A 27,284-nucleotide genomic window follows, 5' to 3' on the forward strand; every position below is an offset into this window, starting at 1 on the left:
CCCTCACCAGGCACAATGGGGATGCACAGCACTGCTTTTTCCCTTCTCCTCCATAACTCACACTTCCAAAACGCAATAATTTCCATTCAGACTGAGGAGTTGTTGGGAACTGGATGAAGATTTTTCTTTTCCTGGTTAAACGTACAAAATATAAGACTGATGAGCTTATTGCCTGGGGTGGAATTAGTTGTGAAGGAGGCTGAGCCTCTGAGGCTTCATCCCTGCAACCTCCTTATTGCCACAGTGAATGTGTTGGGCTCTCAGTAGGGTAGGGGAGGGATCACTGGGGTTTGGGTAACGAAGATTTCTTTGGGAGTGGTGGTTGCTGAGGCATTAATGCAGCCAGGAGAAATGGGAAGGGCTCCCTGATATAACAAATATTTTTCTCAGTCTGTGACAGAGCAAGCCCTCTCCCCAAGGCTCTAGTAATGCCTTGCAAGCAGTGGTATGAACCCATCACATGCGGCAGGGAGCTGCTGGATGGAACCTGGGCAGGGGGATGAGGTGAGATAATTTCTGAAACCCTCTTGCCTCTCAGTACAAAACCAGCAAGTCCTCCATAGATCCTCTCATTGATTTTGATGTCCCTCCCAAAATTCCATGGTTGCACCTACAGTACCTGCCTGTGCATATGTAGGTATGGATACTGGGATTTCCTTCCCAGAACCTCTGTGTTCTTTCACTTCTTCCCCAGTTTTTCTGGTCCCATGGGAGACTGGAAACAGGAGTGGCTGCAGAAGTGATGCTCCACAGCCAGACTCAAACCCATCTGGGCAAGCTGTGCCCTGTCAAAGCAGTGAGAAACCTGGCAGTGGCACAGAGTGCTGCATTTTTTCCTTCTCATTTTGGCACAGAGAAAATGCCTTTGGCCTCTCCTGCCCCAGGAGGGGTGGGACACAGGTGTTTGACAGAGCTGTGAGCACGACTCGAGAGCCATCGAAGTGTGGGCGAGGTGCAATATCTTCACTGCCTGTGTCCATTTGCAAAGGTGCTTTGAGGCAGCTGCATTCCCAGCTTGCAGAGGCACTGGCAAGGGATTTCTGGGCTCACACTGTACCATTTCTGAAGGGATAACAGCCCTGGATGTTAAAGAGCCTCTGAGGGAATGGGAGCAGCTGCACGATGTTTTGTAGACCGAAGGTGCAGCTCTGGCAGTGCTGAATCTGGAATGTCAGCAAACAGATTAAACAGGATGATTTAGCTCTGAGAGCCAGCCTCTGGCTTGCCACTGAAATTGGTTATGAGAGGCTGTAATTGAAAGGGAGTCTGATATTTCTGAATCTCAGAGGGTTTGGAAGCTGTGGGTGATGGTGTGCAGGTGTGAGTGGGTGCAGCTCCATCCCAGTGAACCACTTAACTTCTCTTGTAAACATCCACAGATCATCTTGGTTACCATTTCATTAGCACTTGCTGGCTTCAAAACCGAGAGTAAGATTATTAATTATTTGTTACATCTACTTTCCTTTGCCCTTTTGTCTGTGTGGAGAAGGATGAGTGTATGTCTGGTTTGGGGTTTTGATCACAATTTTTTTCTTATCTCATGTGAGGAGTCCTTACAGCCTACAGCTGACCACGTTTTACAGCCCACACTTGCAGAATTGGGACTCTGAAGTGTCTCCCCTCAGTCACCACCTACCAGTAACGACTGGTAGCACCACCACAGGTTCAGTTCAGCTTCTGAATATTGAAATACTGTCACCCAGGTTTAGGGTTTCTTCAGGAAAAGGGCAGCACAACAGCAATGCTTTTCCTTTCCATCTACTCAGTACAGAATAAATTTTGCTCAAGTGTCAACTTCTATTTTTCAGAAAGAATTTTACCTCTTTTTTTTTGCTGGATATAAATGCATCTGTTTTATTTTCTTATTCGGAAAAGAAATGAAACAATCCCCTCAGTTATTCTCATCGCTCAACTTTGATAAAACTGTAGTTTAGAAAACTCTATATATTAATAGTGTGAATCACTTAAGTGGGGTATAAATTTCCATGATGCTTTTAGTGTAGGCAACTTATCAGGGGCTGCCTTTTAATCTGCTGTAGCAATCTTGAACATTAAAGCCAGGTTGTTTCATAAAGGGATGTATTCCTTTCACTGGGGAGGTTAATATCACCCATGATTATATTTGACATTTGGGCCTGGCATATTATTTTTCATACTCTGTCTGAGCCTAACTACCCACTCCTCTCATGAGCAGGGTTTGAAGTGGGTACATTTCAAATCTCTGCACACATCCATGAGTGCCATCCTAACAGCCTCATCACTGGAAATAAGAAAAGACAATTTAATGAACAAAACAGGCAGGGTGAATTCAGTAAATGAAATTTCTCTGGAGCAAGCAAAGGGTAAATGATGTTGTTGTGCATTCCTGCAGAGGAAACCACAGAAGGGGAGAGGGTGCTGTGCTCCTTGGAGGAAAATCTCCAGAGCATCCTCACTGGAAATACCCCTGAACAAACACTGCTGAGGTGCAGCTGGTGTGCAACCAGCCCTCCCAGCTTCTTGCAGAGGTTCCTTTCAGAACACAGCCCACAGCAGGGCTTAGGGGGCTCCTCTCCCTGAGAAACAGGGATGCATTTGGAGGGACAGGTCCAGAGGCTGATGTCTCTAAAACAGACTCTGGCTGGCTGTCACACAGGGCTGCTTGGATGTGAGCCTGAAAGGACCCTTCAGAGCTGAATATGACAAAACTAATCTTGAATTTCAGTGCTGGCCTGGTGAAGCTGGCAGGTCTCAGTTAGGGCAAGTGCCTTTTGTTCAGTAGTCAAGGGAGCCCATGGCTCATTCTTGTCTCTGTGTGAATTGATCTGCAAACTTGAGCTGCTCACTCTCTGTTGGAGCCCCACTGGCTCCTGTTTGTCTTTGCTAAGAGCAGGGGGTTGAAGGTGGAGCTCTGGATGCTGTTCTTGGACATGAATAACGTGAGGAACTTAATGCCACCAGCAATACCTAGAGCTGAGCAGATTCTTGAGGAAACCAGGGCCTTTCTTCCTAAAGTGTGAGTTCCTGAAGTGTGAGTTCCTAAAGTGTGAGTTCCTAAGTGTGAGTTCCTGGGCTCTGCGCCTGTCATTAGCCAGCTGTTTGCAGTGTGTTGAAGCCAGCAGGGCCTTGATGTGGCCTTTAGGTGTTTGGTTTTGTTAAATCACTGTCCTATTTTAGGCTTTGTTTGTTCAGCCTCAGAGCCTCGGTTATGTCCCAGTGAGCCCTGGAAACAGAGCACAGGACTGAGAGGGAAGAAATGGATCTGAGGAGATGACAGAGCAGGAGAGGGAAAGAGTAAGTGGAATTAAATTACCACCAATTGCTGAGGCACAGCAATGCATTAGGGGATTTCATGGAGGATTCAAACAACTGGGCTTGAAAAAAACTCCTTTCCCAAAATTTCATGTCATCAAAGATGCAATTTCCACAGTCCCAGCTTTTGATTTATTTTCAAAGGTAGCTGATAATGCTGCCATAAATTCTTCTGCCTTTGTCTTTTATCTGATGCTGACACTGAGGCTGCAGTGGAGGAAAGACTCCAAGCAGTGAGAGCAGCAGCTCTACCCTTTGTTTCCTGCAGTGCAGGGAATTTGAGACAAAAGGGACTCTGTAGGACTACAAGAGCAAACCTAAGCAGGCAATGAAATAAGGAATACCCAGATTCCAGGTTCTCTGAGCACTGCTTGGGTGAAGACCCCAATCTGCGGGATCAGAGCCCACTTCCCTTTGCTTCCTAACCCAGCCCAGCTCTCCCTGGGGATGCTGGCCATCAGGGGTTCTCCTGAAATGGAAGCCCACTTGACAAATCTAAGCACAGCTTGGCAAAATGTCACCAAAATGAAGCCATTTGGATTAATCACGTAACACCCTGAACTTAACAGGGCCAGGATTTTATCCTGAAATCCCCCTATTGCTCTCACATATTAAAACAATCACAGTGATGGAAAATGGGGGTGGGAGAGGGCATCAGGATATCACAGAAATCTGCTCCTCCATCCACCTTTATCTGAGCTGTCATTTCATTCCTGTTTACACAGGTTTCATAGACTTGGAGAGACTCAACCTTCCCCACACAGCTGGCTCTGGGGAACCCTTCCCAAAGCCTGAATCTCACCTGGTGTGGGTTGGGGAAGTTCCAGAGGTGAGTTCAGGGTACAGATAACTTTGCCTGTCTTTTGAGAAGTGATCAAGTGCAATATTTTTGTTTCATAAGACACACTGTTGGGCAAGCTGATGGCTTTTCATGTATCAGCCCCAAATTTTTAAACCCACCTGTTTTCACCTGTGGCACAGCACTGCTTAAACAGAGCTGCTCTTGGAGGAGCCCAGGACTGTTCAGGAGGAGGAAAATGCACCTCTGGACCCCCTGTGCCCTCCCTCCTTGTTCCCCAATCACATGCTCTGCAATCAGACCTGGTTCCAATCAGAGCTCCTGTACTTGTGTTCTGGGGTTTTTTATGACTGCAATTTTGTTTAACACTGCCCCTGAAGAGCTCTGTAGTGTTTTGCAGAGCTCCAAGTACAAGAGCTCCTTGAATCTTTCCCCTAAGTATTCCTGCTGCTGTCAGGAAAGAATATTAGAAGAGTGTGGTCCTGCCTTCCCCTCTCTCATTTGGAGGCTGTGATTCATGTTTTGCAGCGTCCTGCTCCCATTACCCAGCTCTGCTTTCTGGGGGTTTGTTCTCTACCATCTCATGCAGCAGCAGGGCTAATGAGTTTTTATCTCCCATGGGTTTGTGTCCTTTATCTCATATCTGCTCTCTTTGATCTCAGTAACCCTGATCCTGCATCCTGCCCCTTGGCCATCCTGTTCAGATGAGACAGGGCAGAGGGAAGGATGTTTTCCAGCTGCATGAATGCAGACTGGTCAACAAGCATGGCCCAAGTGGCCAGCAGCACACTGCCACCAGAAAATACAATTTTTGGTTGTTTCATTTACTTTACTCAAGCCATACTTTTCACTAAATTTCAGTTTCAGACCCTTCCTGTCTTCCTCCCACCCACCCTTCCCCTCATAACTGAGTGGTTTGAAACATTGGTAATGTTTAAACATTACCATGAGAATAAACATGAGAAACAGCCATGAACATGAGAAACAGCCAGATCAACCAGCACAGTTGCAGAAACCTCTTCTCCTTTAGAAACCAGGATAAAAATCCAGCTGCAAGGACTTTGAAAATGCAGGGAAAGGATTCTACAAACAACTCCTACCAGGGAATGCTTGTGAATGCCATTTGATAAGAGCTTGTCAGCGTAGTGGGGTGGAACAGCTGAACTTGTTAATGAAAATGCCTTTTCTATCACCATTCAACTATTTTGCAAGGCAGAATTGTCTCAAACAAAATTATTTTTGTAAAGAAGAAAAGATTTCTCTACTATCACATCTAATTGTGGCATTAGGGAGCAAAATATAATTTTGAATGGACTTTTTGGAAGGGAACTGGTTATTTATAGCCATACTTTGTAAAAATTGGTCAGAGCAATTGTTTGAACTGAAAAGAAGCTCATTATTTTTTTCTCTCCCTTTCCTCTGCCAGGGCAAACAGCTGCTCTTGGGCTGTGCCCAGCATGGAGCTCTCTGCAGACCAGCAGTGCCATTGCACCAGTGTCAGGCTGCAGCAGAAAGGAGGCAAAAACATCATCTGGATGATCATTATTTCATTTCTGACTTTTTTGACCATAGGACAAGGCTCTTGAGGTGAGGGTGAATTAGGAACATCCATTGCTGGTGACTTCCCTGGGTTTGTGTGCTCGAGCTCAGGGCTGGGCTTTCCATCTAAGGTGTCCATCAGAGGAGAGCTCCTGGTGGCCCTGGAAATCCCAGCCATGCTCCATCCCTCCTGCAGAAGGATGGGATGTGCTGCCCTGGATCCCATCCAGAGCCCATCTGTTGGAACCCAGGACATTCCTCTGGCTGCCCTGGGTGATTCAAGACCCTGGCGAGGGGCTCAGAGGCCTTGGCACAGAGTCAAAAACACCTGTGCCTTCCATTTTAACCCATGGAAACAATTACCAACTCTGTGTGAGGAGTTACAAGCCACAAGGGTTTAAATAGAATGGTAGTGAATTTTTCACAGGGTGAAAAAGTAGAATTTTGGGAATTTAGAATGGGGGTTCAAGAGGCAAGATGGAGGGATCTGACTGTGTCCTGTCTTTCTCCTTCTTCTTGTCCTCCATCTTCTGCTGTGATGGTGACACTTCTGGATTGGTTTAGAGTAGAAACACACTGTCGAACATAGGTGATAGGTATTGGAAAATTATTATAAATAAAGTATTTGTAGTTTTTAGTATAAAAAGTTAACACTACCCTGAGGGCGGTCAGTGTGCCACAACCCGACCTGCTGGACAGATCTCAGCAGGTCAGAGAAAGAATGGAATAGATAAGAGAAAATGTATTAGATAAGAGAAAATAAACAACCTTGAAAAGCAGATCTGAGGGATCCCGACTTCTTTGAGTGCAGAGCTGGGAAAAAAAGACTCTTTAATACCTTGGGAGCCATTTCAGCAACAACAAACCTGACACCCATCCTCCTCAGGCCTCCTGCCTCTCTCCAGCTGCTGCTCTCAAGCAGGTCTCTGCTGAGCTCCCAAGAGGCTGAGCTCTGCCTGTCCAAGCCTTCCAAGGAGATAGATGCTGGCACAGGCGCTGCATTACTAATTAACAGTCAGTAAACGAGCCAGCATCCCCTGCAAGGGGCACTGGTGATGCACTGACACTGCATGGAGATAACTGGGATCAAGCAGGGATAGCAGGGACTGATTTTAGTGCACATCTCCCCTTGTGAAACCTGGAAACTGGCATGGAGGACATCACCAGGACATCACCACCTCACTGATACAACCTTCTGGATGGTTCAGCCCCAGCTCATTCCCAGGCCAAGATGCTGTTTGATGTTATCCCATGGGTGTGTAAGAGGAACAGGCACTTTCAGGCTGTGATATGGACTCAGCTCACGCCAAGCTGGCCCCAAACCCACCCCAGAATCCTGAGAGCTCTCCCCTCTATCAGATTTGTTCTGCAGCTGAGCTTCTGGGGCTGGAAAGTGTTCAGCATCATGTCCACAACTCATCTTGCCACACAAGGGAAGCCCAAAAGCCTGGTTAAAATATGAGGGGGGAGGATGGTCCTGACAGTTCAATTAATGCAGGGATTGGGACATAAAAATCCATCAGGAAATGTTATGTACATTTGTGAAATGGCACTTGCTAGGTAGGAGAAAATGTAATGATGGTGCTCATTTTGAGAGTTAATATCTCCCCATTTCACTGCCTGGGGAGAGCCAAGGCGAGAGTGTGGCTCTGTGCTTAGATCTTCACACCAGCTTCTGCTTTCAACAGTTCAAACCCAGCACCACTTTAAACTTTTTGTACAAATAAGAGTGAAAACAACACTAAGCCCTTCATTGTGAAGCACAGAAACATAATTTTTCTTTGTAAGTCATCATGAATTACAGCTGCAGAAGCAAACACTGCTCCACCTGTGTGCCCAGTAAATCAAACTAAGCTCCTATAAAATACAATGCTCTCCCCACAGACACAAAGTCCTTGCTGAAAACCACAAGGATAACATGAACTGACCAGAGAAGTGAAGCACTTTAATCTTTGTTTTGAAATCCCCTAAATTGCAGCCCTGCCGCTGCTCAGAGCCACCTGCTTCCTCTCCCCACTAACACAGCCCAGGCTATTTAGCTCCAGCCTCCAATTTTGCTCTTCATTATTTGCTGGCTACTCAGAGCTGCTCCACTTGGGAAAATTGCTGTTTCCATGTGCCAGCCTGGTTGTGATGTGCTTTTCTCCAACTGCCTGGCTGCTGTGTGTGCATGAAAGCATCCAGGTGCAAACAGCTGGGGAACCTGTCCTGCAGAAATGCACTTGCTTCCCTTTGGGTTGTTCCCTGCCTCTCTCCTTGGCTGTTCTGGGAATGTTTGTCTTAGGGCTGTGCTGGGAAGGGAGATTTAGGGTCCCCGTGGGTGCAGTGGGGTGAGGTGAGCTGTTCCCTGGGGTTGGGTGGGTAAAACAAGCAAAGCCCAGGCTGGGCTTTCCCTGTGGGAGGAAAGGTGAGAGCAAACCACAGCTCAGGCTTTGTCTTCCAAAATCTGGCAGTGCTGGAAACCTGCTGGTGTCTGGGAAGCAGGTGAGAAAGATGGTGATTCCCAAGGGAGTCTCACTGTCCTAGTTCAGGAAACTTAATCACCAGCAGTGCCAGCTTTGTTTTGTATGAGAGAACATTTTCTATATCAGACAAACTCAGGCAGGAGAACCCACAGGGGCATCACACCCAGCAAGAAGGGCAGATGGCATTTCATAACTCTTGCAGTATGCTTAATCCCACCCAGTCCCAGGAAGGAATAGGAACAGACAAAACTTTCTCTGTGCAGCACAAAGGTGCAACCAGAGCAAGCTGGAAGTGGGACCTCCTGGCACATCAATATCTGGCTGGGGGAGATGTGGGGGTGGCATTGATTGTGTTGTGGCTTTGATGCATTGTCACTTCAAAGCACCGAACTCCCCACATAGTTCAGGATCTGCACAGATGTTGGCAGATGATGATAAATCCATGCAGAGATGGGAAAACCCAGTCTTTGGGGAGAGCTTCAAAGCTGAAGCTGAGAACATTGCAAATGTTATGAAATATTTCAAAGTCTGTCAAGTGGAAGCTGTGCTTTTAGATTAGGTTAAGAAATGTGTGGGCTAATTTTGTGAGACTCTCCAGCATTTACTGTGGATTATGGAGTCTCTTTTAATCTTGAAGTGGCTGCACTTTTCTTTTAGTTTTCAAAAAAGAAAAAAGCCTCAAAGAAACCTGACAGAAGTGTTTCTCCATAGGCTTAGTTTGCAGACAACTCCCAAATGACTGCAGTTGGTGAATTATACAGAGCCTGTTGCTAACAAAAATGGGCAGATGGGTCAAATGGGCTCCCAGCTCAGAACCTGCAGCACTCCTGGCACAGGGAAGGACACAGCATCAGGGGACAGCAGCAGGAGGACCACGGCCTGCTCACAGCTCCTCCTCCCATCGCCTCCTGTTTTGCTGCTCTTGCTCATCCATCTTCATCTTTCCAGCTCAGTGTTTTCCTCCCAGCCTCACAGGAGCCACACAGAGCTGAGAGAGCAGCCTGGACCTCCTTGGCTGCTGCATTCCAGCAGAGCTCCTCCCTTACTGATACAGCCCTGGAAGGGTTTGCATTGGAAGGGACACAAAGATAATTCAGTTCCAACTCCATCTGTGACTTGCCCACCTTCCAACCGTGTCCAGCCTCACCAGAATAAACCCCAGTGCTGTGTTTCTTGCTGTGAATCCCCTTTTAACTCTGCTTTGTTTGGCCGCCTCTGCCCTCCAGCCAGAGGCGGCACCCGCCTAAATTTAGTCCCATGAGTCAGCGCTAATTTTTTGGCTGGGAAATATTTATTTCCCGGTGTGGGAGCCCTCTGCGTACACCCCAAGGATCAGCAGCTCCATCAGTGGTGTCACTGTAAACACACGAGCAGCTCTGGGCTTGCGGGGACAGACTTTGAGCAGCGTGCGTCACCGCAGCCAGCAGCTCTGCTCATTAAAACAAAGTCAAGGACCGGCTGCTAATGGAGTGCCAAGTGGCTTTTTTTATCCTCCTTTTCCTTTCTGTACACAGGGAATAAAAAAAAAATAGAGTGAGCTTCTTGAACCTCCTAATTGTAAGCTAATGTGTTGCTCGCTCAAAAACCTGTCAAAATCAAGAGGGAAGAATTATAATTTTGATGTTCAATTGCATGATTTCTTTGTCGCTTTGAGTCAAAGCATTGTTTTAAATTATTTCATCCATCAAAAGCTTATTTAGCAGAGATTAAAATTCAAAATGAGTTTAAGAAAAGATAAAGAAGCATTTGGCTTGTTTTAATTCCTGTTGTCTTTGTGGGCGTCAGTGTGAATAAAATAGAATAATACATTTGGTGCTGGAGAGCAGAAAACTGGAATTTGAGCCTAAAAAGCCAACACGTACTTATGGAGGCACAGCATATTTTTTCAGGAATTTTTTATTTCAGACACTTAAGGAACCCAAGACATTACAGAAATGACAAAAAAGGAGAAATATCTTGCTTTATAGCAGCTCTAGAGCTGTGGAGGCAGATATTGCTTCTCTTGAAGGCAATTTGCAGTGGGAGCTTTGGTCTGTGCATTGGGTTGTAAACTGGTATTGTTGGTACCTGCTGTGCACTCAGACATCTAAAGGTGATGAGCAGGGGGCACTGAGCAGGACTGAATGAAAAAGCTCCTTTGGGATTTCATTTGTGATAATTGTGGGATTTCTTTGTGATTAGAATAAAGCATTTCTCCCAGCAGCAAGCCCTCTGCTTTTCCCGGGTTTCCAAACCGAGTTCACGAGCCTGCAATGAGGGAAGCCGTGTGAATCACCAAAATACAATGTGTGCTGCTGAGCCTCCGGGGCAAAGCTCATTCCCGGGCTGTGAGGGGCACTGACACCCCAGAGCCACACTCCCCCCATGGCTGGGGCCAAGCACAGAGACAACGAGGCTCAGCCCTGCTGCTGGCCCTGCCTGCTGCTTGCACAGGTGGAATGAGGTCCTGGGAGACAGCAGCCTAAATTGGTTTGGGGGATCTGTCACACCTTGGCTGGTGCTGGTGCTGAAAAGAGATTCCCTGGTGCTGAAATTACTTTCCCTGGTGCTGAAATGGCATTCTCTGGTGCTGAAATGGCATTCCCTGGTGCTGAAATTACTTTCCCCGGTGCTGAAATGACATTTCCCTGGTGCTGAGGGGGAGCTGGATGGACAGTGGCTGCAGTGTCAGCTCTGCAGCATCACAATATTTCCCATGGAGGGAAATATTTCCCTCCTTCCAGGAGGTTTTCCAACAACTTCGTCTTGACCAAAGACAGGGCTGCTGCTTCTGTTTCTGTTTAAATTTCCCACTGAGGACGCATTTCAGCAATAGGAGGTGGTTTTGATCCCCACACCACCTGGGGTGGGATCCTGGAATCAGACACAGAAAACCAGCCTGGTCCTTTCTGTATCTGAGCAGCAAAGGTGTAAAATCTGTATCTGCATATTGAAGCAGGATTTATGGCAATGCAGCATACATAAAGTATGTGGAGGTAGTGGTCTTCTTGTGAGTGTGTTAATGAGGATATGGAGAATGACGATCTGCAGGGATAACATGAATATATTGTATATTTATGCCACAGAAAAACCCCAGCAAGGATTTCCCTCCACTTCAAACCAAAAGCCCCATAGAGGGGTAAAGGAGAGGAGATTTAATCCCAAAGTTTGCTGTGTTCAGCTCAGCAGGAGGAGGGGACTCAGCCTCCTCTTCCTCATCCTGCCCTGGGCAGAGGGAGCTCCACTATTGGAGCTGGGGAAAGAAATGAGCTCTGATCAGGAACAGGTAATTAATGAATTCACTCTCCCTGCCCCTCCTCAGCCTCTACCCAGGCAGCCCTGGAAGGGAGCAGAGCTGCTTCTGGGTTGAGGTGATGGAAAAAGTGATTATTTTGTCAAGATTTTGGCCAAGATTCACTTAAATGAACACAAGTGAGGCTGTGGGGACAGAAGGGTGGTTTTTGGTGTTTTTTTACTGCTTCTTGTACCTTGAAGAGCTGCCTTTCAGCCATCAGGAAGGTCTCTAAAAGCCTCTCTGGGAGAATAGGGAAAGCAAAGCCTCTTCTCTGAGCAGTGGTGGGAAGTTATTGTGCAATCAGGATTAGTTGGTGTTAAAAGTCAATATTCTGTGCAGTTTTCTGCCAGGAATGGAGCATTTTAGAGCCTGTAGCTACCGAAATTTACAAAGCCCTGTGCTGCTTCCTGAGGTGGGCATCTTCACCTCTTCTTTTCTTGTCCTGTGTCCTGCAACAGGAAAAAGAAAATTAAATGGGGACTGGTCTTCCAGTGATGAAATGAGGGGGTGAAATGGAGAATCCCTGAGCACAGAGAGCCGAAGGAGAAGGGAAAGTTAATGAATCCATCAGGCTGAAACCCCCAGTGTTGAATATTCTTTTCCAGCAGAGTGTGTTGACAGTTGGAGCCCATGAGCAGCCCAGGAATGACAACCAACAGGAAACTTGGGACCAGAATGAGGGAAGAAAGCCTCAGCAGTGTTTTCTTGGTAAAACTTGTGGCAGATGCCACATGAGAGTCAAGAGAAATGAAAGAAGCAAATATGAGGTGCCAGGGGAGGGAAGGGAGAAGCGAGCGTTTTTCTAATCCCTGAATTTGACAGCCAGTTTATATGAAATAAACTCTGAAGGCTCCTGCCTTCCCCAAGGTATTTTCTTTCTAAATAGATCTATAGATACACTAATTAGTCAATGGAGAAGCACAGGAGTTAATCCCTAATCATGTAAATGTGTTGTTTCAATTAATTAATGCACGTGGCACTTGTGCTCTAGTGATCAGCACCCTAAGGAAAGACAGAGGAAAATAATCTTATTTAACAGTCTGCTCCCATTAATTCCTCCAAACACTGATGGTGTCAAAGCTTCCCATGGTCTTTCCCTATAATTCAGTGTTGTTCTGCAGTGGTGTGTTATAAATTAGCCAGAATCACAGGCTGGAAGTGGCAGTTTTGGAAAAAAACAGAAAATCAAAAATTGTTTGGAGGGATTTTAAAAAATTTTTTGATGACTACATAAAGTGGTACAGGGGAGGGGAGAAGTTAAACACTATTTAATGGGCGCTGATGGGGCTTTGCCAGTCTATGGGATTATAGGGGGGTTGTTGGAGCAAGCAGAAAGAACTGGAAGAACAAAACAAATCAGCAAAGAGAATATTTTCAACCATGAAATAACTCTTCCCTTAATTAAGCACCTCTCTACTGCCCTGCCTAAGAGAGCTGCCCAAGCCATTTCCACTGCTTTTTTTTTGCCAAATGCTACCATTTCAACTCAGACAGTCATGATGAAGGTTAATAAAAAGAACACATTTAAATAAACCTGAGGGGACTGTAATGTCCATTTTGTGCTGTTACTGAGAACTGGAAGCACCAGAATCAGAATTAAAAGCTGCTTTGTTAAGGAAAAGGCATAAAAGCAAAATATGAAATAAGGCAGGATGGATGAGCCCTCCAGAGCAGACAGCACAGGATGGGGCTCACAGGAAAGTTCTGGCTCTTGTCAAGATAAAAATACCCACAAATGGGGGACAGAGGCATCTGTGGAGCCAGTAATTGCCTCCTGACCAGGCAAAGGCTGCTGTTATGAAAAGGCAGAGCTCTGTTTGGTTTGTCTGGGGTCTCTGTGGAGAGGTGTGATGTTTGCAGAGGTTGTTCTGTTTTAGCTTCACTGGCCAGCAGCAAACATGCCCTTATTGCAGCCCATCCTTTGGGGTTTGGAGCTCCAGGGTGAGGGTGATGCTCGGCACGGAGGATGGGCAGGTTGCAGAGGTGCAGGAGCAAAGTCCTGGTGGTGCTGGGGGGAACCTGGAGAGTTTGGGGTCTGCAGAGCCCCTTGTGCTTGACCTGACAGCAGCAGCCTCCTCAGCCACCAGGCACCCCCAGGCTGGTGGTTCTTCTTCAGCAGAAATACAATTATGGCCAATAATTGAAGAATTAAAGGAAAAGCAGGAGTCAAATTGGATTTTTCCACAATTTATTGGTGGGGTAGGGGGATATCTGAATTTTCTGTGGCATTTTTTCCTACCTGTTGCTACAGTAACTGTTTTGTCAGGCTGCTGATTTGGGTATTTGAGTGACAGGAGGTTTAATTTTGCTTTAGCCAATTACGCCTTTTCTTTGAGAGCCATTTCCTTTGGTGAAAAAGCTTCCCCTCACTTCAGAGAGAATTCTTTTTGGGGATCACATCTCTCTGATTTCCACAGGGAGCACAAAACCTCCCATTTGTCCCTTTGCTGGACTGGCTGGGGTTCACCCCTCTTCTCTGCCGGCCCATCCCAGGGTTTGTGTCCTGATTTACAGCCAGAGTCAGCTCCAAGCCCAGCTGTGGGAAGGGAAACTCAGGCCCTGAGGAGAGTAAATGGATTGCAGGGAGGAAAGTCAGAGTCTGCTCTGAGCCCAAGGGCATCACTGGAAAGCAAAGGAAGGTGCTGCTCCACTCAAACTAAACCAAATTTGTCTCTGCCCAGCCTGGAACAATGCTGACAGCAGGGCTGAAAGTTGAATTTTGTGTTGTTATTTTATCCTTTTTCCTCAATTGACCAAGAGCTATGACAAAATAATGCTGATTATTTTTTTCTTGCTGGTTCTTTCTCCTTTCTCTGTTTTTTTCCTTTTCAAAAAATATAATTTTAAAATATATTATAATTGTTAAAAAATAAAATATAATATAAAAATATATAAATAAAAAATAAAAACTAATATAAATGTAAATATAAATATAAATATAAATATAAATATAAATATAAATATAAATATAAATATAAATATAAATATAAATGTATATATAATGTATATATGATGTGTGTATATATATATATATATATATATAATTTTTCCGAAGCTTAGAAACTAACTGTTAGTCTCCTGCTGAAATGTATTTATAACCAGTTTATTGCCAGTTGTTTAACTGAGCTGGAGTGGGGTGGGTACAGACAAGACAGGAAGAAATTTCCCATTTCTAACAGCTTGGAAAGAAATCTGAAATCCCAATTATTCCCCCTATTCACTTCTGTAGCACTGTTATAATTTACAGAAACAACATTTCCCTGCTTGAGACTTTGCATTTTCTTTCCCAGTTTGCAATTCCCTCGAGCAGGTTAAGAACTTCCTAATAGCTCCTAGCAAAACTCTCAGAAACCTCAGTGCACTCAGTGCAGACAAAAATAATAATAATAAAAAAATTAAAATTAAAAAAATAGGAGTTTTTTTCTGTTCGGTTCACCTGTGCCCAAACCCCCGAGAGCTGTTGCTCCTGTTCTCCGAGCAGATTTAGTCCTGATTTGTTCCCGTTTTAGGGAGGTGGGGAAGGCTCAGGCATCAGCACGGGAGCCGGCAGCGTTTGGTGCCTCAGATGAGCGATGGAGCTCTGCCACCTTGTGGGGCTGTCGCCTCATCTGCCGGGCAGCTTTCATACCCAAAGATCCCTTTTATTTCTTTAAACCTTGCAGGGAGCTCCAAAAACAAATTTGTGAGGCATTGCAGAACATGGCTGGAGATGCTTGGTGGGAGAAGGATCCCTCAAGGGTCAAACCTGATGCAACTTTAGAAATTATCCAACACAGAGATCAGTGAAAAATTCTCTTAATTGCCACAGCTTCAAAACATAACATCTTACCAGACAAAAGGCTCCGTTCTTCCAAGAGTGAACATCACACTTGGGTGGATGCAACTGAGCAAATCTTGTTGACAAAAATCAGTTTTTGAAGTTTCTTTGGAAATCCAGGAAGGAAAAGTGTCCATTTCTGTGTTGCATCCCAGGGCTGGCATCTCCTGTACTGCTTCCAATGGCATCTCCTCTGCTCACACACCACCTGTGGAAGCACAAAACCACAAGATCATGGAATCCTAGAATGGTTTGGGTTGGAAGGAACACTAAGGATCATCTCATTCCAACCCCCTGCTATGGGCAGGGACATCTTCAACAGATCAGGCTGCTCCAAGCAATGTATAACCTGGCCTTGGACACTTCCAGGGATCCAGGGGCAGCCACAGCTTCTCTGGGCACCCTGTGCCAGCACCTCAGAACCTTCATAGGGTGAAAAATTCCTTCCTTACATCTAATTTAAATCAACTCTCTCGAGGTTTGAAGCTGTTGCTCCTTGTCCCATCACTATGGGAGCTCCAGCAATCCCTCAGAATTCCATCAGGTTTTAAAGATTACTTCATCGCACAGCTGGGATGCTTTTGATTATATACTGTGGAGCTTAATTAATCTGGTCTACTGCACAGAAAGCAAACATTCTAAAGCAGTTATTCCAAGGTAAAACTTTATTTTAGGAACATTGTATTTGTCCTAGGAGTAGCAGAGAAATTCTCCCATCTCTTCAAGTTTACACCTGGGGAACTTTTCAGCCACAAATAGTCAAGAGTTGCTATTCTGGATGTTCAGAACTGTTCAAAACAAATAAAAATAACCCTCCAAAGCACAGAACAGATTTCTGATCTCTGCTGCCTTGGGCCTGTGGGACCTTGCAGGGGAATAAACTCCCACAGATTTGATTTGCTTTAAAAGAATATAGGTGCTAGATTTGGAAGTAAATCTGCTCTGTTTTTGTTTAAGTGGTTGCTATTGTTTGCTCTGCTCTTTTGGGAAGGAATGACTCACCACCTGAAATCAGTATGTGCTCAGAAAAGGTTTCAATTTAACTAAAAAGTCAACAAAATTCATCTCCAAGCAACTATAGACTATTTATGATGTCAGGTCTCATTTGTGGAAACAGAGAATATAAAAACACTTCCCTCCCCCAACCAGAAGGAGTTGTAATTCTTAAAGGAAATAAAGCAAACAAGGGAGCTTGAGCTAACAGCACCAAACTGTAGGATAATCTGCAGGATTATCCTTTAGGTATTGATCTCAAGGAAGAGAGGAGCAGCTGCAGAATCCTCTCAGGGCAAAATAATTGTGTCTGAAAGCTTGTTTGCCAACTGATCTGTATCCAGAGCAAAGGAATTATTTTGGCCTTTGGGGGGGCAGGGGAAATGTCAGACATGATAATTTAGTTTGCTGCTGGGATGATGCTGGGAAAGCCTCACTACCTGCTGAGGCTCTGCACCACACTGAGTTTCCTCTCAATATATTGGCTTTTGGAATTTTTACTCATTGGGAAAGCCATGCTGTCCTGGTGCCTTCTCAGCTGTGTGACCGTGTTCACAGGAGTCTGAGGATGAGAAAAGAGATGAGAATCTGACTCCATGTTTCAGAAGGCTTGATTTATTATTTTATTATATATATTACATTAAAACTATACTAAAATAATAGAAGAAAGGTTTCATTAGAAGGCTACCTAAGAATAGAATAGCAAAGAATGATAACAAAGGTTTGTGGCTCAGCTCTCTGTCTGAGCTAGCTGGGCTGTGATTGGCCATTAATTACAAACATCTAACATGGGCTAATCAAAGATCCACCTACTGTATTCCACAGCAGCAGATAACCACTGTTTATATTTTGTTCCTGAGGCCTCTCAGCTTCTCAGGAGGAAAAATCCTAAGGAAAGGATTTTTCACAAAAAATGTCTGTGACACAGCTGTTTCATGGAGGGAAGTGGTTTCGCTCTGCAGAATCCCTCTGGCACTGCTGGAAATGAATGTTCACACCCCTCTGCTCCCTCATTCCCTGTCTGTCCCACGGTGGGAGCAGCACTGGGGTGACCCTGGGGTGGCAGAGTCCCTGTGTAGCCCAAGGGATGCTCCAGGGTGGGCTCAGGAGTGTGGGCAGAGCACAGATCTGGGTGCTGCTGGCTGCCAGGCTAAACTGAGCTGGTGTTGAGGCTGGGACTGTGAAATTGGTGTTTTATGCTGAGTGTGGCAGAACAGGGCTGGGGAGGGGGCAGCTGGAGGAGGGATGTGCTCAGCCCAGCACCTGGGGGAGATGCTCTGTGGTCCCTTTGTGCCTTCCAACAAACCTGGCTCTGTTGCAGCCCTGAGGCTGCAGGAAGGCAGAGCAGGAAGGAATATTGCCTGTCCTGGAAGTGGCAGCACTACAAAGCCTGCATTGAAGGAGGGGGACGAACTGAGAGGGTCCTTTTAGTCCTTGGAAACCTTCCTGAGTGAGTCTGAGGCACTTTGGAATTGCCTTTGCTTGCTGAGGGATGCATTGACAGAGCCTGACCTCATTTCCCCTGGAGCACAGACCCCTGTGTATTGCCCCTGCTTTATTAACCCACAAGATCTATCACTCCCCTGTTTGTTTGAATTCCCTCTCTTCTTTCCTGGGTGGGGTCTGTCCTGCTCTATTTCCTTGTGCATCCCCAAGCCAAACCACCTCAAAACTAACTTCAGAGTAATTAATTATTAATATAAATTAATTTATTAATTTATTAATATAATTTAATATGTTAATTTATATATTAATAAATTACAGTGTAATTTATATTCAGAGTAATTGTATTTTAAGTATAATTTATATTCAGAGTAATTTATATACTATTATATGAATTACAGAGTAATTTACATAATAGTATATTCAACAATATACTATTATATATATTATATTACAGTGTAATTTATTAATATATAATAGTATATTATTGAATATACTATTTATTATTTATTTATTATTTTAAACCCCTCTTGCATTAGGTTGGATCCCTTTGAGCTCTTCAGCATGAGCCCTGTTGCCAGTTTCAGGACAATTCTGACCTGAGGGGCAGCTCCTTTGGGAAGCCACTGCTTGCTCTGGCTCCTGCTGCAAATCCTTGGTCACCTGAGGTCTGTGTGTCCCCCTTGGCTGGAACAGATCTGCCCTGGCCTCTTTGGTGTGGTTTGATTTCCTCTGTCCCCTCTCTTGAGTGGAGAAGGGACCCTCTCCATCCAACCCACCACCCAAGTTGCACAGGGAAGGAGAAACAGCAGATCCAAAAGCTGCCTGGGGAGGATGAATGTGCAACTCAATCATGCAGAGGAAGCCCAAGATGATACAGAATGGGATTTTTTGACTCTAAGCCAGGAAGTTACTCAGCCATGCTGCTCCTGTCTCCTTTCCTCCTCCAAAGGCTCTGCGTGGTGCCCAGGGAGGCACAGATGTAGGGATGCTTCCATTTGCCATCAGCTACTTCTGGAAGAGGATATGCAGGAGACTAAAAATGTCAGTGCTCCTGGAGGAGGAGCAGGACTGGAATCCCATCTGGAGCTTGCAGAGCAGTGTTCAGAGTTGAGGGGGATGGCACTGAGAGCACCTTGTTCCTTCATTTCATCACATCTGACCAGGAGACCAGGGCAGTTAGGTGAAGACCAACCTGCCTCAAAAACACCGTGTAAGGGCTTTCAGTTCTGGGTGAGTCTTTGGGAGGAAAGGGGAAGGGCAGGCATCTTCCTGGACACCCAGCCCTCGATGTGCATGTCTCGTTCCCAGTGTTTGGGCATGGCAGAGCTCTATTCCACCAGGACTTTGGAGAAAATCCCTGGGGACACCAAAAATCACGTTGGAGTGGAGCAGTGTGGTGATGGGGACCAGCGTCACTGGGGTTCAGGGGGCTCCTCACAGCAGGGAAGGACTTTTAGCAGTGACACATCAGTGCTGGAAAGCCCAGCTCAAAGAAGCCCCATGGAGGTGCCTGAGGGGGTTCCAGCCTTTGTCCTCTCACTTCAGGCAGAGAGAAACCGCTGAGCAGGACATCAAGCTTGAGGCTGGCTTTGGATCTCTTCTGACGAAGATTTTTAGAGTGTGGACTCAAATTCCCATTCCAGTCTCTGGGGTGTGTGTGTCACTCGTGTGCCATGGAGTTATATTTCCATCCTGCCTGTTGATCACTGTGCCCTCACATCAGTAGATGGCAGCAGCTTCCCGGGAGCTGGTGGAGGAGCCTTGGCTGGGAAGAGCAGGGATAGACGCTGGAGTTCAGCCTTTCCCTTCCCTGCCTTCCCCTGGCTCTCAGCCCGGCCTCCTGCCGCACTCCGAACTGTAGATGGCAGCAGGAAAAAGATTTTCCTATTTCTTTGTGATTCGTGGATAGTATTTTCCTGGCTCTTGGAGCCTGCTGGCTCTGGGTTTTTGGGTCAGCTCAGAGCCCTGGCTGGACTTAGGTCACTTTGAAGGCTTTGATGAATGGGTTGAGAGGATTTTCTGTGCATGCTCCTGCTTCCAGTAATCTGCATGGGAAACTCCTGCAAGTGTCCATGGGGATGTGAAGGGGAGAAGCTCCTAGCAAATCACACAGCACAGCAGTCCAAAAATTGTGGTACAAACTGGTGCCTCACAGCCAAGAGGGCAAAATGGCTCCTGGTAAAGGAGACAGGGTTTAAGCAAGGGTTGTGCAGGCAGAGAGATTTTGCCATTTCAGTCCTTGGAGGTTTTCAAAGCCTGACTGGGCAAAGCTCCAATATCCTGAGTTAACTTTGAACCCTGGTCAGAAAGGAGATTGAATATCCAGAGGTTTTCTTGTCAGTCTCCTCTCAGACTTTCTGCTCTGCTGTGCTGATCACACTCAGCTGGGCTGATGTACCATGGTTTTCACTGCCTTGTGTGTGACTGCATCATTTGTGTCCCCTTCTTGAGCTGGGATAGATGAGGCTTCAGAAGCTCCATCCAGGCTGTTTGACACCTCACAAATAACAGTTCAGTGAGTCCCAGGTGTGTCTGTAGGACCCTGAGGCCACATCCATCCATCCATCCATCCATCCATCCATCCATCCATCCATCCATCCATCCATCCCTACACGTCTCCCAGGTACAGCCATAAACCTTCCTGAGGTGCTTTTGAGACTTTATTTGGTGAATTTTTTTAAAGTTTCACTCTTGATCAATGCAACTGGAGTTAAGCAAGCTGGTGTCCTAAGGAATTTGGATCATTTGAAGAAAATACCCCTCATTGGAAGAGGAAATGTCACTGTGCCACTTGCCAGCTAGGAAGAAAAATCTAGATTAAGGTGAATCACAGAAAAAGCTGCCTTGAAATGAGAGCTATTAGCTATTAGAGTAACTCATGAGGAGAGAATATTTAGGCTATTTAATGCACCATAAATTACACAGGAATTCTCCTGCTTTAGCTCAGTAGTCATTTGATTTAAATCTGCTTCTCTCCCCAGCTTCCTATAATTACAGCATAGCTACCAGCCACATCCCAGCCACCTGCAGTGCCTGTTCCCAGTGAAAGGGACTCCCAGATGTTCAGCACCTCTCAGCACAGGGTCCCACATCCATGGGGTCTCTGTGCTGGAGCTGCTGGGTCCCACTCCCGCCCCGCCAGCGCCTCTTGAACCGCCCGGCTGCTTTTCACTCTGCCTCTCTCTTTGTGGAGCTGGGAAAGCATCCAGAGCAGCTGTGTTAGGACCTGTCAATCTCAAATTGCAAAGTCATAAGGAGGGAAAATAATCATCGTAATAATAATAATAATAAAGTCATCAACTTGTCTTACCCTCTAAGGGAAAAAAGGTTTTGGTTGGAGGTTTGCATTAGCTATAATTTTCTCCAAGCTGATTTCTCTCTGTGATGCCACTATACAGCCTCTGAACGATGCTCAGGCGAAATCTCCTCTGACATTCATTTCTGTTTACAGAGCTCATCCAAAAACAAGAGGCCTTTTCTTCACTTTATTCAGCATTGCCACGACTCGGTTGCCAAGGCATCAGCCTTTGATTCCTGCAGTTTGGCTCTCACCAGTGATGCCCCACACATCCCATCTGATTCCTGCAGTTTGGCTCTCACCAGTGATGCCCCACACATCCCATCACTGTCTGGTGAATGCAGCCACCCCAGCATGGACCCTGCAGCCGATGGCACCGTGTCCCCAGGGTGGGACATCTGCCCTTGGGGTCTCTTTCCTGACATCAGGACCTGCCTTCAAGCCTGATTTTTCAAAGGCTAAAATGCAGGCGGAAAATACTCTGGAAAAATATTTTGTCAGAACTTGTGCATTTGTGGCTGTTCAACCAAAATCAGCTTAATTCTCTGGCCGAATGGAAGGGCTGGTTGAGAAGATCCTGAGGCTCATGAAGCCCTTGATGGGTCAGGAGCAAAGCTGTGGCTGTTGTAAACTCTCCTGTCTGCTCACTCTCCCAGCCACACCACCTGCACCCCCTGAAGCACATCTGTCCTCCAGCACCGTGGGATTTCTGGAAAAACAGTGTCTCATTGCATAACCCCTGTCCTGAGTCAATCACTTGTTCAAGGTCTGAGCTGATCTTGGGTATGAGACCTCTAAGCCCCTCATCCCTGCACTGCTGCTGAAACTGCCACTATTTATTAATAGCTCTGAATCCAGGTGTGATCCATGGAAAAAGATGTTTCTCCTTTTCTGGTTTTCCACCAGAAAAGAAAAAAAAACTGCTTTAGACTGCACAGCATGCCAAGGGAAAAGAGTGGAGGGAAGCAAGTTGGGAAGGGACAGAGAGTGAATCTTGATGCCTTTAAGTCACTCAGATGAAGTTCATTTCTCCTTGTCTGTACAAGGTTGGACTCTTTGCATTTTCATGGTAAATTTGTTTACCGAGCCGTTGTTGAAATTCTGGAAGCAGAGAAAATGCATTTGCTCCATAACCTTTCCGGATCTGACAAGTCCTATAAAATCTATTAAAGCCTTTAATGAAATCCCCGCTTGGAGCCAGCTCCCATGAATGAATGTGGAATCGGAATTTAAATTAAAATGTTGTTTTTGTAGTCTGTGGGCTTTAGCCTTGACAGAAATTAAAGGGACAGTTCACATTTTGGGGTCTGTCTCTTTCTCCCTGTAGTTTTTTACTGCCATCCTTGCAGAGGATGGGTGTTTGAAGCTCTTTTCCTCCTGCTGAGCCTGTGGCCAGTTGTGAGCACTCAGCTGCAAGAGCAAAACCTGCTATACTGAATAATTTTAATTAGAAATGAGTAAATTGCTTAATAGGCAGCGCTGTCCTTTAAACAGGACGCAGAACTCTCGTTACATATGAAGGACTTTGGGTCCAATCCGCACTCTGAGGAGCACAGAGCTGGCCTTGCTGCAGGGGTAACCACAGTGCCACAGTGGTCAAGAGCATCCTCAAACACTTCCCTGCCATCAGCCACTCGAGGACATGCTGTGGCTCAGCCCACGAGCCTTGGCACTGTGGAGACACTTCAGTAAGGAGCCTGGTGTAAATCCACTGGCTGTGCTTGGCTTTGCCTACCCAAGGATTTAATTTCCATATGTAAATACAGGTCTGCATATGCAGGGAGTGCGCAAGCAGTTCATTATTTTTGATCTCTTCTGCACTGAGCAAAGAGAAGTGTCCCACAGTGGAGCATGTGTCTGAGCCTGGAAAGGAAAAGGCTGCTCAGGGCTTGGATCTCCTTCTGCTGAGCTCTGTCCCTGCTCCAGCTTGGCCCTGCATGGGTCAGCAGCAGGCCAGACTTGTCTGGGTCTCTAACTCCTTTCTCCAGAGACAATTTGCCAGGGTTTGCTGGGTTTGGCTTCCCAGGGAGTGATGCCACCAGCTGTCCTCACTGCCTCCTTGGGTGTGTGTTTTCCAGCAAGAAGTGACAAAAGTCTGCCTTCGTTTCCTCATACAGGTTTACTCCTTTTTGACGTATTTTGGATTTACGTATTTGCCCAAAACTGCATCAGCTTTTGCCATACCCTGTAAGGAATCATCTCTTTACCTATGGGGAGGAAACATCCATCCTCCTTTTTTAGGAGCCAGAACTGCTCCAGCTCTGGAGCTCCCCAATTGCAACTGCTCATCCCTGGCCTGGGACCTCACCCAAGGGGGCTGCAAATGTACCCAATTCCCTTCATTTTGGGGATTTGAGATTCTATTTGCTCTTCTCACAGCTTGCAGCTCATTCTGTTTATGTTTTCTCCTTTTTAAGGGTTATTTTTATCCAGAGGGATCCTTTGGCCTGGATTTATGCCATGTGAGGGGCTCCTCTTGCCAGGCTGAGGAGTCCTCGCCCAATCCCATAACCAGATGGAGGATGCCTGGTACTTCATGGTGCCATGGGCTCAAGTGTTACTCAGCTGCTCCTTTATGTCCTTTCCCTGCAGGCTGATTCCAGAAACACCTTCCCTATCCCCAAGCCTGCACTGGTCAGTGTTAGACTGCAGGGTCTCAGCACAGTGACTGATAGGAGCAAGGCATTAGGAGGAGGCTTGCAGACCACAAATAAGTGCATAATAAACACATGTAAACAGTCATTTGGTTCATGGCTGATAAACTTTCATGGTCTATTTTATCACTGTGTATGCAGAGGAGGAGGGCTCAGGATGCTGCTGGCTGTGGACCAACCCTCTCCCCTCTGTCCTGCAAGAGATTTGGGTGGGATATCAGGTCATGAATCTCAGAATGGTTTGGGTTGGAAGGGACCTTAAAAGACCATCTCATTATCTCATTATTCCATCCCTCTGCCATGGGCAGGGACAACTTCCACTATCCCAGGTTGCTCCAAGCCCCATCCAACCTGGCCTTGTACACCTCCAGGGATGGAGCAGCCACAGCTTCTCTGGGCAGTTTGTGCCAAAGCTTCACCACCCTGACAGGGAAGAATTTCTTCCTAATATCCAATCTAATGCTGATCTCTGTCAGTGTGAAGCCATTCCTCCTTGTCCTGGCTATGCCCTTGTCCAAAGCCCTCTTGATCTCTCTTGGAGCCCACTTAGGCACTGAAAGGGGCTCTAAGGTCTCCCCAGATTCTTCTCCTGTCCAGGCTGAGCACTCCCAGCTCTCCCAGCCTGGCTCCAGCTCCTGTAGCATCCTCATGCCCTCCCTGCACTCCTCCAGATCCACACCCTTATGCTGGGGGTTCCCAAGCTGGGCACAGCACCCCAGGTAAGTCATGGGCTCATTTGGATCATGCACTGGTTCCTCCAGCCTGGGATCCAGGAAGATCCAAAGTGTGGCTGCGGCCAATGGAAAAAGGTGATTTCTGTCTTGGGGGATAGCACAGAGAGGGGTTTCATTCTGCAGCATGCTCAGCACCTGAGCAGCAGAGGAGGAAGGTCATCTTCCAGGGGAGCTGCTGGTGTTGAAACCTCTTTGGGCCAGAAGAGCAGCAGTGGGCAGGAGATCCTCCAGAAGGCAAGAGCCTGTTTTCAGTACAGGAAAGGAGGGAAACTCATTAGTGCAATGTGAAGTGAAACAGAAAATGCCTAAATTTGTTGGCAAAATGACAGGAAGAGGGAATAAAATGCTCTTTCCATGTCAATGTGTTGCTGGAAGGATGGTGAAAAGTTTTCTCCTCGTTCCTTTTTCTTTAACTCAGGTTATTACAAAGCAATCCATGATGTTACTAAGGAAAAAAAAAAATCATTAAGTTTCACTTTGAAAATGTCAAAACAAAATGTTTTGGCATTTCTGAAGTGAAACATTTCATTAAAAATGCTGCATCTGAGTGTTTTGACATTTTTAAAATTCACTCTCCTCCTCCTCCTCCCATTTTCTCAGCCTAAATTTGTTAATATTTTTAGTCCTTCTAAAAACTTAATTTCCCAGCAAACATAGTAGCACTGAAAAAATGAATTGCAGCTTTGTGTGTACTGAAAACTGTGAGCAATGGGCAACCTGGGCAGCCGAGCTGAGGCTGCCAGTGTCTTCAGCCTGGGCTGTCCTTTCTGTGGTGCAAAAGAATGGTGTAATCATGGGACTGTGCAGTGAGAGATTCATTCCCTTTTGATTCCTTCAGAGACAGACTTGTAGGAATACCTGACATGCAAAAGGTGGGGAGTAGAGCTGGAGCAGGTTGGGAGCTGGGTGATGATGCTGATGTCCCTTTCCCTTCCTCCTTCTCCCTTGTGGCACCACTGGTTCAAGCAGTGGCTGCCTTGGGATCCCAAAATGACTGCAGGGAATTGTCCTGGTGCTTCATGCAGGGGAGTGTATGGGGATGGAGAGGGGGAAACAGCCCTGCAATACAACAGGGTGGGCTGTTTCTGGGTGTTTCCCATCTGACAGCAGCCACCACCACCCTTCCAACCCCCTGGCACACCCTGGGCATGCACGGGGCCAGAGCCAACCGCTGCTGCTCCGAGGCTGTTCAAAAATGGGCTGAGTCAAACGCCATCAAAAGCTGCCTTTCAAGTGATGCTTTCGGTGCAGGGGAGGGAAGGGCTGGTGGGACGTGTCACTTGTGGCAGAGTGTGATAGTCACCTACAAAGGCTCGAGGTGTTTGTCAAAGGGGCTGGGGAAGCCTCTGAAGCCAAGAGATGCTTTCAAGAGGAGAGCGCGCCGTGCGCACCCAGTCACTCAGAGATGAAAGGATTGAAAGGATCCAGGCTCTGCTGCATTGCTTGTTGCTGCAGCCCCAGCAATTGCACACCCTTTCCCTGCCAGGGCCTCAACACTGCCTCAATTAAAGGGGAAAATGGAAGAAAATGTGTGGTGTCGCTGGAGGAGGGGAAATCGAGTCAGCTCACCCTGATCCTCTTGTCAAACCAGAGTCCCACCACCAGCTCCTGCCACAGGAGAGGCTCACACCAAGCTCTAGGTGAGGGGGATGGAATTTGTAACTTTTGCTGCTCAAACAAAAAGCACCTGGTCTAGTGCAATGTCACCATCATATTTTCTGGAAAAATCCCCTTGCCCAGGATTCATCTCCTGGGAAGCTGAGAAGCCTCAGAGAAAAAGGAAAACAATATTACCTCATTTGCTTCTCTTGTGTTTTGCTGCTTTGGAATGTGGTTTGGACATTGTTTACCAACAGGTACATGTTTCATTGGTTTCATGTGAATTGTTTTTACTCAATGAACAATCATGCCAAGCTGTGTTTGGGCTCTGGAGAGAGTAGTGAGTTTTTCATTAGTATCTTTTAGCCTTCTGTCTGTATCCTTTCTCTATTTAGTATAGTTTTAGTATAGCATATTTAATATAATATAATGTCATCAAATAATAAATTAGCCTTCTAAGAACATGGAGTCAGATTCATCATTTCCTCCCTTTGACAGGGGTCCCTGAAAATACCACAGTGCAAAGTGTCCCTGCTCCTGGCGGGGGCTTAGATCGAGACCATCTTTAAGGTCCCTTCCAGGCCAAACCATTCCAGCATTTCTTTGGTGACTAGTTGCCTTCTCAGGGCTGCAATGCCTTTGTCCTGCATCACTGTGCACTCGACCTCTGCAGAAATGACCTTCAAAGGTCCCTTCCAGCCTAAGCCACGCTTTACTGTGCTCATCCAAGCCCGCCCGTCTCCTTGGAGCCCTCCACTTCTCTTTCCTAAACAAACATTAAGAAAATAAGGCGGAAGGGAGGTGGTGGTTCAGGAACATAAAGTCCCACAAAGAAAATTATCTCCCTTTCACTTGAGTTTTTTGAAAGCTGCTGGGTTGCAAAGGCGGTTCTGTTGATTGCAGTTTTAGTCCTTGATTATGCAGTAATGGAAGCATCAGAAATCATCAAGCTTCCTTCCTCAATTTGAGTTTGCCCTTCATCCCGTGGTTTCAGACTAAGGATAAAATGGTCATTTGGAAGAGGAAGGAAGGAAAAAAAACCCCAACACAATATTGTTTATCTCCCTTAAAGTCACAGCTCTTTATTTGCCATTCCCGTTTTACAGCTTGGCCATTTGACAGATCAATTAGCAACTGCCTCATACAGGAGCAATAAAACCTTTCAGAAGGAAACTTTTCCCCAGGCTGAAAAGTACTTTTCTGTCCTTCTTAAGAAAGAGGAAAGGCCAGGTGGCTCCTCAAACCAGGAATTCCCAGGCAAGAAGTTCACAGAGGGTTTCAGAGGGGCTGTCACCCCTGCTCAGTGGGCTTTGGGCTGAGGGTTGGCATCAGTGAGCAAGAAATGAAATCAGAAAGTGACAAAAGGAGGAAAGCA

The 27,284-nt window shown here is 46.3% G+C and overlaps 1 long non-coding RNA gene across 1 annotated transcript; it reads right to left on the reverse strand.

The window, feature by feature from the left end:
- Window positions 1-9,968: 9,968 nt before the first annotated feature.
- Window positions 9,969-21,118, reverse strand: LOC113459522 (uncharacterized). The gene is made up of 3 exons (XR_003380827.2): window positions 20,935-21,118; window positions 15,198-15,393; window positions 9,969-11,817 (listed from the first exon to the last, which is right to left on the reverse strand). It is a non-coding gene; the product is annotated as an uncharacterized LOC113459522 (long non-coding RNA).
- Window positions 21,119-27,284: the final 6,166 nt, after the last annotated feature.

Source organism: Zonotrichia albicollis, chromosome 17 (assembly GCF_047830755.1).
Source record: "Zonotrichia albicollis isolate bZonAlb1 chromosome 17, bZonAlb1.hap1, whole genome shotgun sequence".
NCBI lineage: Eukaryota > Metazoa > Chordata > Aves > Passeriformes > Passerellidae > Zonotrichia > Zonotrichia albicollis.